We start from the raw sequence: 19,066 nt of genomic DNA on the forward strand, positions 1-19,066 counted from the left end.
TGTGGGAATTGAGTGTGGATCACAACATAGCATTCTCACTCTTTTTGTTATTGTTTGCTTGCATTTTATTCTCTTTCTCCTTTTTTTTTTCCTTTTTGATTTGATTTTTCTTGTGTAGCAAGATAAGTATGTATGCTTATATTGTACTTAACATTTTCACCATGTTTAACATATATTGGATTACTTGCTATTTAGGGGACAGGGTGGGATGAAGGGGAAAAATTGGAACACAATGTTTTGCAAGGGTTAATGTTGAAAAATTACCCATGTATATCTTTTGAAAATTAAAAAATATTAATAAAAATCAATCAATCAATTAATTAAAAAAAACTCTATAGTTATTTAAAACAAGACCTGGAACTTAGTAGAGCTCAGATCTTGTTTTTGCAAAATTTAGACTTGAATTGAAGGATATAAGGAATATCATTAGATCCTAAGGAACATCCATTATGAATATGAAGTGGAAGTGATGAATAGATTTAAGGAATTATATAAATTACCTGAAAAACTATAGTAAGAAATTCACAAAGAAGCAACAAAAAACATGCCAAAGGGGGGGGGGGGGAAAGCAAGAAAGCAAAATGATGAGGCTTTACAAATAGTTGAGGACAGAAAGCAAAAGGGAAAGTTATACCCAACTGAATGCAGAATTCTAGAGAATAGTAAGGAGAGATAAGATTTTCTTAAATTAGCAATGCAAAAAAAAATACAATAAAATAACAGATTGGGAAAGACAAAGGATTTCTTCAAGAAAATTAGAGATAGTAAGGGAATGTTTCATGCAAAAATGGACATTATAAAAAAAAAAGTGGTAGGGATTTAACTGAAGAAGAGATTAAAATGAGGTAGCAAGAATACACAAAAGAACTATACAAGAAAGGTCTTAATATCACTAATAATCACAATGTTGTGATTACTGATCCAGAGCCAGACATCCTAGAAAATGAAATGGGCCTTGAGAAGCACTGCTAATAATAAATATGGTAGAAATCATGGAATTCCAGCTGAGCTATTTAAAATCCTAAAAAGTGATGCAATTGTCCTGCTATACTCATTATTCCCACAAAATTGGAATATTCAGGGTTGATCACTAGATTGGAGGTCAGTTTACATCCTAATCCTAAAAGAGAGCAATGCAAAGGAATGTTCAAATTACCAAACAATTGTGTTCATTTCACATACAAAAAAGGTGATTATTCTTAAGTTTCTTCAAATTGTGTTTCAACAATATGTAAACCAAGACAAGACAAGAATGACCAGAAGAGTAGGGTGGTTTTCAATAAGATAGAAGAACTAGAGACCAAATTGCCAGCATTAGCTGGATTATGGAGGAAGCAAAGGAATTCCAGAAAAATGTCTACTTTTGTTTCATTGACTATGCTAAAGCCTTTGACTGTATGGATCATAAGAAAATGTGGCAAGTTCTCAAAGAGATGGAAGTGCTAAATCATTTTACTTGTTTTTTGAAGAATTTGTCTATAGGTCGAGAAGCAAGAATTAGAACTGAACATAAAACAACTAATTGGTTTAAGAGTGGAAAAGGAGTATGACCAGGCTATACTTTATTGATTTAACTTGCAAGCAAAATACATCATGATAAATACCAGGCTGGATAAATCAAAAGCTGGAATTAAGATTTCCAGGAGAAATATCAACAATTTCAGATATGCAGATGACTCCATTTTGATGGCAGAAAGTGAGGGAAATTTTTTTTTCTCTTTTTTTTTTCCCCTGAGGCTGGGGTTAAGTGACTTGCCCAGGGTCACACAGCTAGGAAGTGTTAAGTGTCTGAGACCAGATTTGACCTCAGGTCCTCCTAAATCCAGGGCTGGTGCTCTATCCACTGCACCACCTAGCTGCCTCAAGTGAGGGAAAATTAAGAAATCTTTTGAAAAGGGAGAAACAGAAGAATGCAAAAGTTGTCGTGAAGCTTAACGTTAAAAACAAACCTAAGCTCTTAGCAACTAGTTCCATCACTTTCTGGCAAACAGAAGGAGAAGACATGGAAGCAGTGTCAGATTTTATATTCTTGGGCTCAAAGATCACTGCATATGGAGACTAAAGTCATGAAATTAAAAAATGCTTGCTGCTTGGAAGGAAAGGTATAAAAAATCTGGACAGCAGATTAAAAAGCAGAGATATCACCTTGCTGACTATATATAGTCAAATATTCTCATATATATATATATATATATATATATATATATATATATATATATATATATATACACACACACACACACACACATACACACATGCATATGTATGTACATGCACATATGCATATATATGTAATCAAATACTATATTATATATATATATATATATATATATGTATATAAAACTATATTTTTCCAGTAGCAATCTATGGTTCTGAGAATTGGACTAAAAGGAAAGCTGAGAATCAAAAAGGCAACACTTTCTAGTTATAGTGTGGGAGAAGATTTTTGAGAGTCCCTTGGACAAAGAAGATCAAATTAGTCAATGCTTTAAAAACATATTCAGACTGTTCACTGGAAAGATAAATACTGAAGCTTAAATATTTTGATCACATGGGAAAGATTGAAGGCAAAACAAAAAGAGCATGAGATATGTTGTATTTAATTTATACTCTAACATTTTTAACATGTATTGGTCAACCTGACAACTGGGGGTGGGGGAGGACGGGAAAAATTAGAACAAAAGGCTTGGTAATTGTCAATGTTGTAAAATTACCCATGCATATATCTGGCAAATAAAAACTATTTTTAAAAAAAGAATATGAGATAAATAGATAGTGTCATAGAAACAAAGAATACAATTGGACCAATTTCAAGAGATAGTGGAGGATGGAAGGTGCTGGTGGAGTCTGGTCCATAGGATTTTTGTTAAGAATTGGACATGACTGAAGGAAAGAGCAACAACATAGTAATATCATATATGGTAATACTATATAAGGACAATGTCATATGAGATACATATATGGCAATACCATATGTTAATACCTATATATCACCAATACCACATATAATATATATAGCAATACATATACATATATACATACACACATATATGTTCAAATTCGAGCTATAATTGATGATGTGAAACCAAAGTATAGTAAGCTAATAAAGTAATAGATATGGTTTTTTTTAAAAATAATTTTCGCTTTGAATAAAAACAAGAATCCTGTTTGTCATTTATCACAGAGATATAGGGATAATGAATGGTCATATTTATAGAGGACTTATGATTTATATCTCCCTTTTCTCATAGTTCTTCAATTCACAGAATGAGAATATTATTTATTCTTATTTTATAGGTGAGGAAATAAGTCAGGTAAAATGTCCTGCTTTGCTAAAAGAATATTTTGTTCTTCTGCCTACAAAATGCATATTCTTTCCATTATAATCTACTCTCATTATGGTGTCCAATGGAAAGAAGATTATTAAATATGAGATAGCAAAGCTTTTGTAAAAGGTGTGCGTGAGTCGCAGGTTCTTCTCTTAACTGGAATTCTTAGTGCCCAATATGCCACAACAGACATCTTCAACCACAATTCCTAATTACATTATCTTATTAAAAACCCTAAATATTGGAAAACACATAGAAAAAGGCCACTGCTAAAGTGTTATGAATGATGGATATGAGTGTGATTGCACAGATTAATGCATGGTCAAAAACCTTTCCCCCACATCATTGATTTACAAGCAACAATTTTGTTTTACAATATAAGCATAGCTCCCACCTTACATGTACTTGGTTAAAGGAACTGAAAATGTTTAGCCTAGATAAAGGAGGTTTAGAGGGAGAACCTGACAGGAATCAAATATTGGAAATGTTGTCATGTGAAAGAATGATTAGATTTGGGCTTCTTGGTTCCAAAAAAGCAAAGCAATGGTTAGCAGAGTTGCCAGGGAGTGTTTTCAACTCAGTATAAATTTAACCACTGAGTGGCATTGATAGTCACCCACTAGGGAGTCCAACACTCATTCTGGTGGTTGTATGTGCCCTGCTGGGATAGAAGTGCTAAGGAAATGCCACATTTCTATGGTTACCAGAGAGTCAGTGACCTTCTGTTCACCACTCCACCTCTTAACAGAGTGGAACTGATTTGTTGTCAGGAGATGTATGGATTTGTGCATTAACCCAATCAGTATTAACTCTGAGTTTCCTCCCACTGGCTAATATTGCCTCCTACTCTTGAACTACCTATTTTTCATGAAGATTGTCATGTGACCTTGGCATAAAGTCATCAGTTTTTACTAAGAAACAGATTGTGTGTAAAATTTATTGAGGATAAAATCAATAACAAATGAACCATATATAATAAGACGAAATCAACATGTAATAAAAAATAGAGAATATATATATATATATATATATATATATATATATACATATATATATATATATATATATATATATATATATATAACCATCCTCTTCAGTTTTTATTGATATCCTTTATCTCTAATACCCACAAATTGGAGACAGAATGAGAGGGATGAACTTCCTATGAATTAACACTATCCAAAATTGAATGGATAGTCTAGAGTATAATGAAGTGTGAGCTAGATTATCATTTGGATTTGGACTATATGACATAAGTGGTTTCTTTTAATTCTGCAATTCTATCATACCAAAGACTGATAGAGCTTACTATTCTCTTCAGCCTAGAAGTCTTTCAAGACATAGAGTCTATCATACAGTGTTAGAATTTGTTTAGTTTTCCACAATCATGTTTTTGTGAATGGGCAAAGAAGCCTATTAATGTATGCCAACACAGTTCCCACAACATTTCTGGAGGAATGCTCAATTTGGGGTTCACAATATAGAAGCATTGAACTTGATATTTAATGTGACTTTAAATTCAGGATCAGTGCTTCTCCTGGTCACAATTGCTTCTAGCCTCACATAGACCACCTAGCTCAGAGTAAATGTATTCAGCAATCAGATAAAGAGCCATGCTGCTATTATCCTGGAATCCCATTCTTGTGTATTTTGACCCTCTATTACACTTCTCTGCTAAAGCTACATCTCTTCCTTTCAATTGGTGCTGGCAGTCATCTCCCATCCTCACAGACTGGAATCAGAGTGAGAGGGATAAACTTCCTTTTAATTAAAACTGTCCAAAAATTGAATAGGTTGCCTTATGAAATAGTAAAATGCAAACTAAATGACCATTTATCTTTCAACTAGATGACACATGTGGTTCCTTCCAATTATATAATTCTATTATGCCATGTTTATCAATATCAAAAATAAAAGAGAAATTTAAAAGATCTTTGAAGAACTAAAAGGTCTTAACAGCTCATGGGCAAGACTAATTAGGAGCTGAGTAAGATTCATTTGGGCTAAGAGGGCAATGGGATGAGAATTTGGGGAAAGGAAGAGCACAGAAATTATATAGAAGTTTGAGTCATTGAAGGGATAAAGGAAAAGGAGTATTTTATGAGATTTGAGTGATCAAGCCCTTTCTCAAATTTTGGTTTAAGAATTTCAGATTTCTACCTACCTTTTAAACAACTGTTGGTATGTTTGCATACTAACTGGGAATATAAGTAAGAATCATTTCATAACCACCTTTTAAGGGCAGAATTACTACAAAATGTTCCAGTTAAAAAAGGGGGGGTGTCTCATAGCCAACAATTTAATAGTGATCAAGAGTTATGTGTTGCATCACTTCATATGTCTTTCCATAATTCTCTGTATTCATTATACTCACCATTTCTTATAATGTATATTTCACTATATTAATACACCACAATTTATTTAGTATTTTCCCCAATTGGTGGGCATAGACTATTCCTAAAGATATCTCACTAGACTGTCCATTTTACTATTAGGCATTATAAATATACTTTGTAAATTTACCTATTATGGTTAATAATACTGTCTTCTCTCTCTTTCAAGATAGTCCTCCAAAAGTTAGGCATGGTATGATAAAAGGAAACTTGGATTTGGAATCAAAATGTAGCTCTACTATTTACTAATTACCTGAACTAAGGAAAAGGGGGCAGTGGTCAAGTAGAAGTGTGGGATGGAAAACCCTCTCCTTTTTGCTTTGGCTGTGAAAAGAGGGCTTTGGTACTGTGTTTACAGGATCAGAGTTGGCTACTCTGGCACCCATTTAATTGACTTCTAGAATCCTAGTCTTGATTTTTTTGGTTATATATGTCAAGGGATATAAAGTTGTTTCTAAAACCGGAACAAATAATTCATTAAAAGATTCATTATAAATCCAGTAAAAGAGATTTTGCCTGAAACTTATGAATGTAAAGCTCTTAAAATTTAAGTTAAGTTGTGGTTTTCTCTTTTTTTTTTTCCAGTTGACTAGTAAGATTTTATAAATGTTTTCTTTTTTGAAAGAACTAAAGCAATAAATTCCTGAGTCGGTATAGCAGTATATTATTTATTTTCAGAAGTCTGAAACTCATTTTCTTAGAGCAGAAATATAAGGGTAAGAGAAAATAACAATGTTCAAATGGGTCTCAGTTGGAGATTTTTCTTTGTGCTCATAGCCAAAAACCAGCTTTCATCTAAATAATGAAATGTGACAAGAAATTAATCCACATTGTGATCTAATTATTTTTGGAATTATGAGGAAAATGTAAGGTGTCTCCACTATTTAATGTTGAAAAGTGTCTATGGAAATTAACTTTAACTACTTTTTAGACAGATTCTAAGTTTTCTCACACTAATTCCTATTTAAATGGCATTTATAAAGGTCATTTATATTGTCATTTCTGTGAGGTCAGATCACTTGCATATAAATTGAGTTTCTTCAAGAAATACATTACATTTACTGATTAGGACCTATCAGAAGTTCATGAATTACAATACATGTGCTTACTATGAACAAGAAGCCAATTTCTTCATCCTCTTCATCAAAGCAGCTGTGTTGGGGAACTAAATTACAGTAAACAAGAAGGAACCAGATTAGAAGCTTTAATGATGGAAGAGTTCACATCCAGTCCTTTAGATAATAGGAAACCCTGAAATTTATTGGAGTGGAATGGGGTGGCAACGGAGTAAGAATAAAAATGTGTTGCAACAATCATAATAAGAAGAGATAAATGCCTGAACTAGGGTAGCTGTGACGACCTGTTTTTGAAGAAGCTAATCAGGTTATAAGTTCTCAGTTTTGCTTTCTAGGTGTCCACTGAGCATTCTTTTTAAAATACGTTCCATAACTCTCAGGAAATAAAACCAAACTCACCAGACTACATCCCTTTTTATTTTATTTTTTAGGAAAATTGAGACAATTGCCCTTCTCCAGTTCTATGATCTTTCTGAGATTGTCTCTGTACATTTGTCCTGTACTAGAAAGAGGAAAATGGAAGGTGATCTTGCATAGATCAGGGGACTAAAATTCTATACCAGAGGTTACAGTTTGAGTCCGATCTAGTTCCCTAGAATTATATGTGTAATAGGATCTTCTGGTGATGGTTTTATTAATATCCTTTATAAATAAGCTACTAAAAGAGCATAGAAAGGAACCTATTTGGATTAGGGCCATTTTGTTTCAGATTGGAAAGCTGATTGCTTTAGCAAAATCTGGATGCTCAGATTACAGATGCCTTCATTAAAGATCAAGTGACTGCAAAATGGAGGTAAGTGGGGTGGTAATTTTGAAACAGAGGGAAAGTCACATTCCCTGGTGGCTCCAAGTGAGAGGAGAAAAATGTTGTCTGGAGCAAATATGCTCCTCCCCAGAACTTCTTTGGGCAAAAGGAATGGAAAAAAAAAGTAAATGCCCTGTCTGAAATCTGAAAGAGGCTAGAGATAATGAGCACTGGATTTTACTTATTTAACTATTCGAGTTCTGTGTTTTAGACCCACAAGTATTCCCATTAATATCTACATTTATTGAACACAAGATATGACACAAGGCCCTGAAGATACAATGATATGTGAATGCCTCATCTCAACCATAAAGGAATTTACCTAATCTGAAAAGTAGTAAATGCTAAAGAGCAAATTATGGTATGGGGGAGGGAAAGAAAAAAAACAACAAAAACCTATCATAATTAAAAGAAGAGAGAAATCACAATTATAAGTTCATTCAGCTTAAGGGCTATGTCTAATTATTGGTGTATCCTCTTCATTACCTAACACAATGCCACAAATTTAGCAGATGTTCATTGTGTTGTTGAACTGAATGTGTCTAAAGAAGTCAGGGAAGGCTTACTTAGGAGTTTAGAATGGGGTAGAGTAAAGCAGGGCAGAATTCAATACTTGAGATGAGCCTTGAAAGGAGAAAAGAGAGCCAACCCCTCTACAAAATAATTTGGAATTATATAAGAAAAATCATTAAATCATTCAATACTTTGATCCAAATTTTCACTAGAAGCCAATGATTCCAAAAGCAAAAGGATCCTATATATAAAAAATATGTATAAAACAGCAATTTTTGTTAATGATGGGGGAAATAGGCACAAAGTAGGTGTTCATTAATTGAAACTAGCAAAACAAATTGTGGCATATAAATTGAATGGAATATTAGTACATTGTAATAAATGACAAATATAAAGGGTTTGGATAAAAATGGAAAGATCCATATGAAGAAAAGAAAAGAACCAAGAGAATAGTACATGTGCCATGGCTATGATATTGTACATGAAAACAATGTCAGAATAGCCAGAACCAGATTTGTTGGCAATATAAATCTTAGTCTCCAAGAACTGATGCTGACTCATATTATTCCTCTTAATAGGAAAGTGAGGAGATATGCTTATAGAATGTTGAATACATAATTAGTTGCAGTCACTTTATCAGGTTGTTTTGCTTATGGTAAATGATAATAGATAGTATTTATATAGCTCTTTAAGTTTTGCAAAGTGATTTACAGAAATTTTCTCACTTGATATTTATTCCTTTTACCAAGCCTTAGAAGACTTTAGTAGAAAGTTGCTTTTTTACTTACAAAAATTAAAAAGTGCTTATTTTTCTAAAACAAAATTTCTGTAAAATATGCATAGTCAAGCAAAATAAGCTTCCATATTCTCAAGTTCAAAAAATGTATGTCTAATTATGCAACTTGAGCATATCACCTCTCTGTCAGGAAGCATCATCATTGGTTCTTTGGGATGCTGATTAGACACTACACTGATCAGAGTTCTTAAGTCTTTTAAAATTGTTTGGATTTAAAATCTTTTTATTGTATAAGTTATTTATAGGAAATTTACTTCATATTAATTTTGATAATCATTATAAAAACTTCAGAAGATATTGAATTAATTGTATCAATCCATAAATGAAACCAGAAGATATTTGTATCAATTGTATCAATCTTGTCATTCTTACTATATATATAAAAAGCCATTCTGATGTTATTTATGATAAGAATGTCAAAAATGATAAAATTCAGTTCCACTTATCTGTCATTGGACAAGAATTTCATTCTCTAATCCCCTACTGTCATCTCAATATTCTTGTTAGCTGCTTTACTGCCAAGTGTGTACTTTATCTAGAACAGGACATGCTTTTAATGAAGGCTGATCTGGTAGTTCAGATTTGAGTTTGGAATGAAGATTCCACTTGAACATTTAGTAATTTCTGCTTTCTTTTGTCTTCAAAGAAGGTTTATGTTACCATGATATAGATAGGATACTTGGATTTAAACATAGATATCACTTCCTTCATCTCTATTCAGGGACACCTGGTCAAAAGGGGAAGATATGAACACATATGTAGCATGGATTATCAGCCAAATCTGAAGAGAATTGAATCCACATGTACTATCCTCTTTTATGCTCTCAGGTAAACACAAAGTTATGTCAATGTTGACATGGCTGATCTCTTAGATCAACATAATTATTCTGGGCTAACAAATTTCTGGGATACCTTTTTTTTTTTTTTTTTTTTTTTTTTTTTTTTTTTTTTGACCTTTTAGGGAAAGAGTTAACTTAGCTTGGTTACTTATCATACCACACCCCTAGATGGCAAGCCCTTAAGTGTCGTCTAAAAACCTTTCCATCACAACTGACTTTATACTGTTACTGGACAATTTTAATTGTGGGGATTCAAGAATTAGAGGAGAGGATAATTCTAAACAGTAAAGATATAAAAAAAAAAAAATCTACAAGTTAAAAACTGAGTATGGAAGAGAACAAAGACCAGAAATACCAAATTTTTTCCATCTCTCTTCCAGAAGATCATCTCAGATCTCAATACTGTTGTATAAAGAGCAGCCTAGCTAAGTTTAGGAAACCTCCAAAATGCTTGTTTATCAGATGATTACTATTTCTTAATCTCAACAACACATAAAGACCATCTATTAATTAATCTTAGATATGTACATATTGCTGTCTTAAACATTATTTGGCAGTTTGAGGTTTTTTTGTTTATTTGTTTTTATTAATCCCTGCTAAAGTTTATAGCAGGGGGATGGGGAGCGCCTGACCTGAGGCCCCTGTAAGCCCCATGAAGTCATTTACTAAGGCAATCACAGACAATGATGAGACGAAAGCAAGGAACAACAATCTCCAACTACCTGAGTTTTGTAAGTTGATGTTCTCGAATTATGTTATAAACATCCAAATGGATCTTGACAGATAAAAGATTCCCCATCTCTAATTTAGAGAAAGACATTAACAGTGAAGTAAAGAAAAAGTACTCCCCACAAGAAATAAGAAAATAATAATATTAACAAACAAGATATTTAATACCCGACCTTAGACTAAATGCTCCTTTGACCCCCATTTTGTCTCTATTGTTTAAGGTATATAGAAGGTTCTTTTTATGGTATCAAGGAAGTTTGGCTTTAGTTAAAGGAATCACCTAACCCTTATGGAATGGGATTGTGGTGTGCTCTAATAAAGAAATAGTATCAAAGAAAGGACTTGGATAGAAATTGCAATTGGAATTTATTAATCCCTTTGTGTGTGCAAACTGTGAGGTCTGCCACTTTTAAAAAATCATCTTTGATAAACTAAACTGTTCATATATGATTTTACACACACACACACAGGCAAGAGTTTTACTGCTGGTTGTTGCACATGTGTTAAATTGGCTCAAACACACTCTTTTCTCTTTGATTATTAAATTACTTAGAATTTTGTGTTCTACTGGAAAGACGAAACTTGCCTCAAATAACTCAAACAGCTATTTTTGCTTGCCAAAGCTGAATACAGCATGAATATTGGCATGTCTTTCAACAACTCGTATTTAGGTCTTCTTGATAAGATTAAGCAAAAAAGTAGGGCTTGAAAGCACTTCCTCCTTGTATTTTGCAGTCATTAAGTCCACCACCATCACCAAAATTCTACTTATTTTGTGGCAGGCAATGTGCCTTAGGGAAACAAATATAAATAAGAAATATAGTAGAGGCATTAAGAAACGTATTTTCTAATGGGAGTAAAACACACAAAGATAAAATTTAAAAGGAGGCAAAGAAGGGATTATAGTCATGGTAGTCTAGTTTGAACAAGTCTGGCAAATAGGCTGCCAGTCTGGTTCCAAGCAAGATGAGGGGAAAACCTCACCTGTCACAGGATAGGCTAATGGGAGAGGAATGAGAGGGATAGCGACAGTGCATTGACACAAATTGGAATTATCTGAGAGGTGATATTGTAGCCAGTTCTAGGTAAGAGAAAGTTCAACTATGAGAGTCCAGAGTCTATTAAAAAATAAGCTCCTCTATTGAATTGTAAAAATTTTCCATTACATTCTAAGCTCCTTAAGGGCAGAAATGTCTTTTGTCTCTTTTTATCTTCCCTGTGATAAGCACAATATCTTGCACATAGTGCACTCTTAAAAAGTGTTTATTGATTATTGATTGATAACTATAGTATGGTTTGGAATTGTCAGGAATTAGTGGCCTGATTCCAGGTAAAAAGTAAAAGCTTGGCAATAGAGCTCAGGGCTCTCTTGGGGAAAATCCTATAAAGTTTGTGGCAACAAAGCTAAAGTGATATCAGCTCTTATTAAGTTACAAAAACTTTGAGTATGGAATCACTCTAGTGAGACTTGAAGAGGCTGATCACCCAAAACTAATCATCATGTGAACATTTTTGGCATCAGTACCCTATGAAGATTATAGGAGCCATAATTTGGAATTTTATTTGAGGGGAATAGGGTGGGAACTCAAGATAATGTCTTAATTAGACACAGTCATGCCAGAAGAAGTTTTGATACATTCCAAGTAAGAGGGAAGGAGGGTAGAAAACATTCAGGGCATGTGACATTGGAGGAAGATAGTTAGGAAAGGGAAGAGACACATGGCCAACTGAGAACTGAAAGGCTATGGATTAGTGAATCAATTGGGCTAAAGATAGCCAACTCAGGGTTGGTGGAAAGAACATGTGCCCTAGATGCTGGCACACTGAGATAAAGTCCTTAAAATTCTGGCTAAATAGATTGACATCTATTTAAAGCTGTGTTGAAATGATATTTTCTCAATGGTCTTATAGTCATTTTTAAGGGATTTTTTGTGAAGGGATAATTTCCTATAATATTGTTTCCTCTATGGTCCAAGGAACATTTTTTCCTGTATTTGATTATCAAGTTCCATTCTCTATGGTTTGACTTCCTCACTAGAGCAATGGCAGGAGTCATAACTAGAAATTTTAAATAAATTCCGTGTGTGAGGAGGGAGGTAGTAGTGCATAAGACAGTCACAGCTGAGTGCAGTTATAGAGAGAGTTTGACCCATATTTCAGAATTTCTGGTTTACCTTTGGTGGCATGACTAACCCCAGCAGCATAAAGGGAAGAAAAAAGGGGAGAGGGATGGGATAAAGTCCTTGTGAGAGGTATGGGACTCTCAGGAGTAGCACTATATATTGTATAACTGGAAGAAGATCATAAGGCATGGGGATCCAGAGACACCTCTCTAGGGACAAATATCTCCCAGATTTACATAGGACTCTGAGGCTATGTAATGAGATATACATAGTTTGATTTTATGTTTTAAAAAAAGGAAAAGGATGTTAATATCCATGAAGTTATTTAAAGTATCAAAGAAATTGTTTCTCCACTTTTAAGAGATTTTTTACAAACCTGACATAGTCAGGGATAAATTGTCTAAGTAACATCAATACAGTGACATAAGGACAGGAATATCTCATTCTGTGCTTAGGAAGTACAGATATGATGATTAGTTGCCCCTGCATCAGTATTATAAGGAAAAAACATGATGTTGGTGATAGTGGCAATCACTTTCTTGAATGTCCAAGCTAAAGCAAGGTCTACAAAAATTCCAAAGCTTTGTATTCCTAAGATAATAATAGATGAAAAAAAAAAGTACTTTTTGTATATTCATAGTATATGGAGGTTTAGCTGCCAGATCCCCATTATATGTGCTTTGAGTTACTTCATCACTACTAGATGGACAATGAGTTGGAACAGAACTGAAGAAGTAAAAGAGGGTAAATTGAAGTGCATTTAGGATCCCAAGATGCTCCCCTTCACAAAACTCCTTTTTCACATATGTATTCTTTTAAAAATAATATGTTTGCCTACCTGGAGATGCTCCAATTTGCAAATAATCAAGTATGTAGGTGACCCAAAGGACTCTGAAGAGAAACTTAGGCAAAATGGGGTATGTTGGCAAGAATGTTGTAAGAGATAATTTTAAGGAGATGTGTAATTGGAAAATGAGGTAGTCTGTTCAAGAATAATAAAAAGAATTGCTACATGTTATACTCTAAGATATTATACAAAATGTCTCAAGATCAGAAGGTAGGCTTGAAACATAATGGGTAGATCCTTTTAGTAGTATCTATAAGGAAACATAGATAAGACTTAGCATAGAACAAACAGGAAGAATGGAAAGATTGTGATCCACACAAAAATGATGTCATTTTATTTGGTTCATAGAACAGCTTTTTGCGGGAGATACTACAAATATTAAAAGGTTATCATTTTACAAATGATGAAATTAAGAGAATTATTTGCTTATCAGATAATAAGCTTCAGAGTCAAGATTTGATTTTGGTCTTTTTTAAAATTAGTGCTCCTTGGACCACAACATAATTTAGAAATTTTAAAGCTATATAGTAATATATACAGTACATTAGATATCATGTGTGGGGGAATGGGAAGAAAAAATGATTTGCCCAAATTCACACACTTGGCTAATATATAACACACAAGTCCTCTGACCCCAAATACAATGTTCTTTCCACTACATTGATGGATCAAAATGGGTGCCAGTGAATTTCTGTGGACTTTGACAGAGCCATTTCTTTTTTGATATTAAAAGGGCCAGGCCTAAAAAGAATTGTGATCTGAGAAATATTTGTCTTTGTTGATTCCCCATTTTTGCCATTCTCCACTTAGGTACTTGGAGATACTTCCTTCATTTTCACTCCATATTCTATTGTTTCTGGCTAACCAAAAACCCCCATAAGTAATGCCTCAGTTTATTCTCTCTAGGAACTCAGTATATTCCAAATGCCTCTCTCTATCTTCTTACCACTTCACCTCAATCAGTGCCATGGGGTCTGACAATTTTTAAAGTGTATTTTTAAAATATACCATTACCAAAATGTTCTGTGCATTACATAGAGGCTCATTCCTTGAGACTACTATTTGAGTTTCTAGGGCATGTAATCTTAAACAGATATATCTCTTATCAAGCCTGTGTCCTGGTGCATAAAACCCTCTCTCACATAGCTTCTCCTCTGGGGAGAGGAAAAAAGTGCTGTACATCTCCCAGAAACTCATGAAGCCAGTCACTCAAGATTATTCTTTGCCCACAGAAGTTGTTCTCAAAATGGTCCGATATGAATAAGTGAATGAATAACCAAAAAAATATACCTACTAAGTATTTTCTTCTCAAAGGCAGCAGTTTCACCTAGCTATTGTAAAAGCTTCTAATTGATGTTAAGGTATTTATTGTTATAAAAGCTTATTATTCTGTCCCTCCCAAGTATATTCCCAATTCAGCTGGAAAAAAATGGCTTAAATCAGAGGAGTGAATTCCTAACACTAGAATTTCAGGCATCATTAACAGAAGGGATCATTCCGAACTTAAGTGCTATCATTACAAACATTAATCCCCCTCTTTAATTTTACCTTAAGTTTAGAATTAGAAAGAACCTTCAATCTGGTCCACCCCCATCCACTTTTATTGATGATGAAGCTGAAGCCTAGAGAGATGAAATAGTATGCCTAGCATCATTATATAAGCAGCAAATTTTTCTTCCAGAGTTCTTTCCAGCATACCACATGATTGTTATCATATCAATAGCCACTATCTCTCCTTATTTCTATCAGTGTCAATTCAATCCAATTCAGTTCAACAACTCTTAAGAACCGAATGGTCAAATGTTTATTGCCTTGGACAAGACAAAGAAGAGAAAAAGCACTTGCTGTCTTTGGAATTGGTAACTGAAAACTTTCTTTCAAAACCAAGATTAATATTAACACAATCTTATCTACAGTCTAAAAAAATAAGTCAATCTTTGGAAGGAATGGCAGCTTGTTATCTCATGAGAATCAATTGGTAGTATTCTAAATGTCTGATAAAATCTCAAACTATTTTATAAATTTGCTCTTTGAATGAGAAAAATACCACTGTGCACATTTGATTGGCGATATAAGACAGATGAATCACTTCTAATTATGCAAATGTTATTTACTTTCCATATTAAGTTACTAAATTAATAAAATGGAAGCATAAGTGAGGCTTGAAGTTAGGAAGACTTGGATCCAAGTATTATTACCTCTGATACAGACTAGCTAAGGGACTCTGGACAAATTACCTACTTTTTCAATGACTCAAGCAACTCTCTAGAACTATAAGCTACTATCAGTGAAGGGAGTTGCCATTTTGGGAGTTCCCTATATCAGTGAAATCATCTAGAACAAAAGCAAAATATAAATTAAAAGAAATGGAATATATAACATTAAGAATTTTTCAAAGAGAAATTTTTTAAATGGAAAAGAGAATAATAGTGACATATTCTCTTTAGGTATCAGCAGTTTTTCTTTCTTTCTTTTCCCTTCCCTTTTTATACTTTTTTTCTAAAATTGAGGTAACTGCAGTTAAAATACTTGCCCCGGGTCACATAGCTAGTATATGTCTGAGGCTGGATTTGAACTCAAGTCATCCTGACTCCAGAATCAGTGCTCTATCTACTTGCCACCTAGCTATCCCCCCTTTTTTCCCTTTTAAAGAAAGAATGGTATGTTTAATATTAAATAATTCACCCTTCTTGATTCACTCAGCAAGTAATTTTTGACACCAATTATACATAATGTACTGATATAATGTGTATAGGAAAATCTCCTAAAAATATCAAATAGGACTCATTTTCTAGGGATCGGTTGAGTGACTATCTGCCTATGTCCTGAATTGCAGTGAAAGATGTGGCCCTGATTTTTATACAAATATGTAGCTAAGTGAATATTTGAAAATCACATACAGACAACTTCAGAAGGACATATTTCACAGAATCACAAAATCACAAACTTGAGAGTACATCTCAGCAGCCATCTAGTCTGACTAATGAAAGAGGCAGCCAGATAGTACAGTAGATAAAGTGCTGGACCTAGAGTTAGAATTACCTGAATTCAAATTTAAACTCAAGTAACTTACTGTATGACCCTGAGCAAGTCATTTAACTACTGATAGTCTTGCTTTCCTCATCTGTCAAGTTACCTAACTGCAAAATTACCTTACCTCTCAGGATTGATGAAAGGAAAGATGAGATATTTGTATAATGTTATAAATAATGTTATAAATATTAAAGTGCTACCCTCTCTCCACTAGAACAAGTGATCTTCTAGTTTGAAAACTTCCACAGAAGGGAAGTTCACCTTGCTTCCAAGCAGCTCCATCCCCCTGTGGACAGTTCTAATTGTTAGGAAATGTTTCCTCAATTTGCTTCTTTGCAGCTTCTCCACATTACTACAGGTTCTTGTTGTCTATGGTCAGACAAAACAAACCTCATTTCTCCTATATATGATCCCTACCAATACCACAACATGGCTATCATATACCCCAGAATCTTCTCTTCTCCAAGCTAACAAGATAAGTTCCTTCAATTAATGCTCATATAATGTGGAATCAAGTTACTTTACCACCCTGTCTGTCCTCCTCAGAATATTCAATGGCTCACCAATGTCTTTTTATATGATATTCAGACAATTCTCCCAGTTTCCAGATGAGGTGCTCCCCAAAGCTTAGACTCTTTCCTATGATTGCATTAGCTATAACATCAATCTTCTGATTCATATTAAGCCCAATCAAAACTCTAAATCATTTTCAGAATAACTGCTTTTTAACCATATATTTTTGGAATTGATATGGTATACCATAGTGCAAGCCTTTGTATTTATTCCTATTTAATTTTCTTATTAAAATTTAGCCCAATGCTACTCTGTTAAGATCCTTTTGAATTCTGAGTGACTCATCTTTGTGTTAGCTGATCTTCCAAACTTTGTTATTATTTACAAATTTGATGAGCATATCTTACATTTAATCAAGTAATAAATAAAAATGTAAAATATTAAAGATACCTGAAATTGTACACTGATGGGACTCCTATATGAAGATACTGGGCAATTAAAATTTACTTTTTGAGTTCTAAATCCATTTGATTGCATTATTATCTAATCTTTATTTCACCATCTTCTTCACACACAAAATAACTGTCAAATTCTTATTTATTTAGTTAGTTAGTTTTACTTATTTTATTAATTTTATAATTATAATTTTTTTGACAGTACATATGCATGGGTAATTTTTTTTTTTACAACATTATCTCTTGTATTCACTTTTCCAAATTTTCTCCTTCCTCCCTCTACTCCCTCCCCTAGATGACAGGCAATCCCATACATATTAAATGTGTCACTGTCAAATTCTTTATCAAGAGTTTCAATAAAGCCCAATAAACAATTTCTACTATTACTAATAGCTAGCTACAATATAGTGCCTACATTGTGCCAAACACTGTCCTAAGTGCTTTATAAATATTATCTCATTTGACACAATTCTAGAACATAGATGTTATGATTAGCCTTATTTTACAGTTGAGAAAACTAAGGTAATAAGAGCTTAAGTGATCTGTATAGTCATACAAATATTAAGTATCTGAGGCCAAATCTGATTTCAGGTCAAATCTTCCTGATTCTAGGTCCAACTAAAGCCATTGCATTCCTCTCATCTGCTACTTTAGAAATTGTGTCCAAAAAGTAAATGAAATTATTCTGACATGACTTATTCTTGATTAAACCATACTGGTCATTGTAATCACTGCTTCTTTATATATATATATATATATATGTGTGTGTGTGTGTGTGTGTGTGTGTGTGTGTGTGTGTGTTCATCAACCTTCTCTTTAATGATCTTTTAGAGAATTTTCTCAGAAATCAAAGTCAAGTTCTAGGGCTAAAAGAGTTTTGAGACTATGTTCTATTTTAATTTTTGAAAATGGGTACGTTTTCTCTTTTCAAATCTAGTATTTCTACCATTTACCGTGATCTTTAAATATCACTGACAATGACTAAGCAATCACAGCTAATAGATTTACTAGGACGAAAAGATATAGTTCATCTGGATCAGATGACTTTAACTCATTAAGATTTGTTAAGTATTCTCTTATTATCTCATATATCTTGCATATCAACTTCTTGTTAATCATTTTTGCTACATCTCGAGAAATGATTATTAATAACCAATTATTAATATGGGGAGGGAGACAGGGCTGGAAATGAGATATTCTCCATATTGGGTGGGATCTCTTAATTGTGGAGCTTAATTCTTATTAAAGGGTAAAGAGAATCTTATCTAGGTTAATTCTGGCTCATTGTATTTAACTTTACTGGGCTGGCTCAATATGAATCTCTTTGTCTAAGAATGACACGATCAGAGTCCCCCAGTCTCTCCTTGGAATAACACTCATTATAATATTCCTTCTCTCATTAATCATTAACCATTCAGAGTTGATTTCTGCCTGTCTGGAACCTCCACTCTTCCAAGGGTATTTAAACTGGATAATCTCAATGATTCATCTTTGGTTTCCAAGAGAACCACTGATCTCGATTTATTATTTGCTAGTCATAATTAATAAATTGATAATTAATTACCCAGGAACTCTCAGGCTTTTCATTTGTCTTGGTCATTTCCAGTGAAAAGGT

The sequence above is a fragment of the Sminthopsis crassicaudata genome, chromosome 1, assembly GCF_048593235.1.
Source record: "Sminthopsis crassicaudata isolate SCR6 chromosome 1, ASM4859323v1, whole genome shotgun sequence".
Classification (NCBI taxonomy): Eukaryota; Metazoa; Chordata; class Mammalia; order Dasyuromorphia; family Dasyuridae; genus Sminthopsis; species Sminthopsis crassicaudata.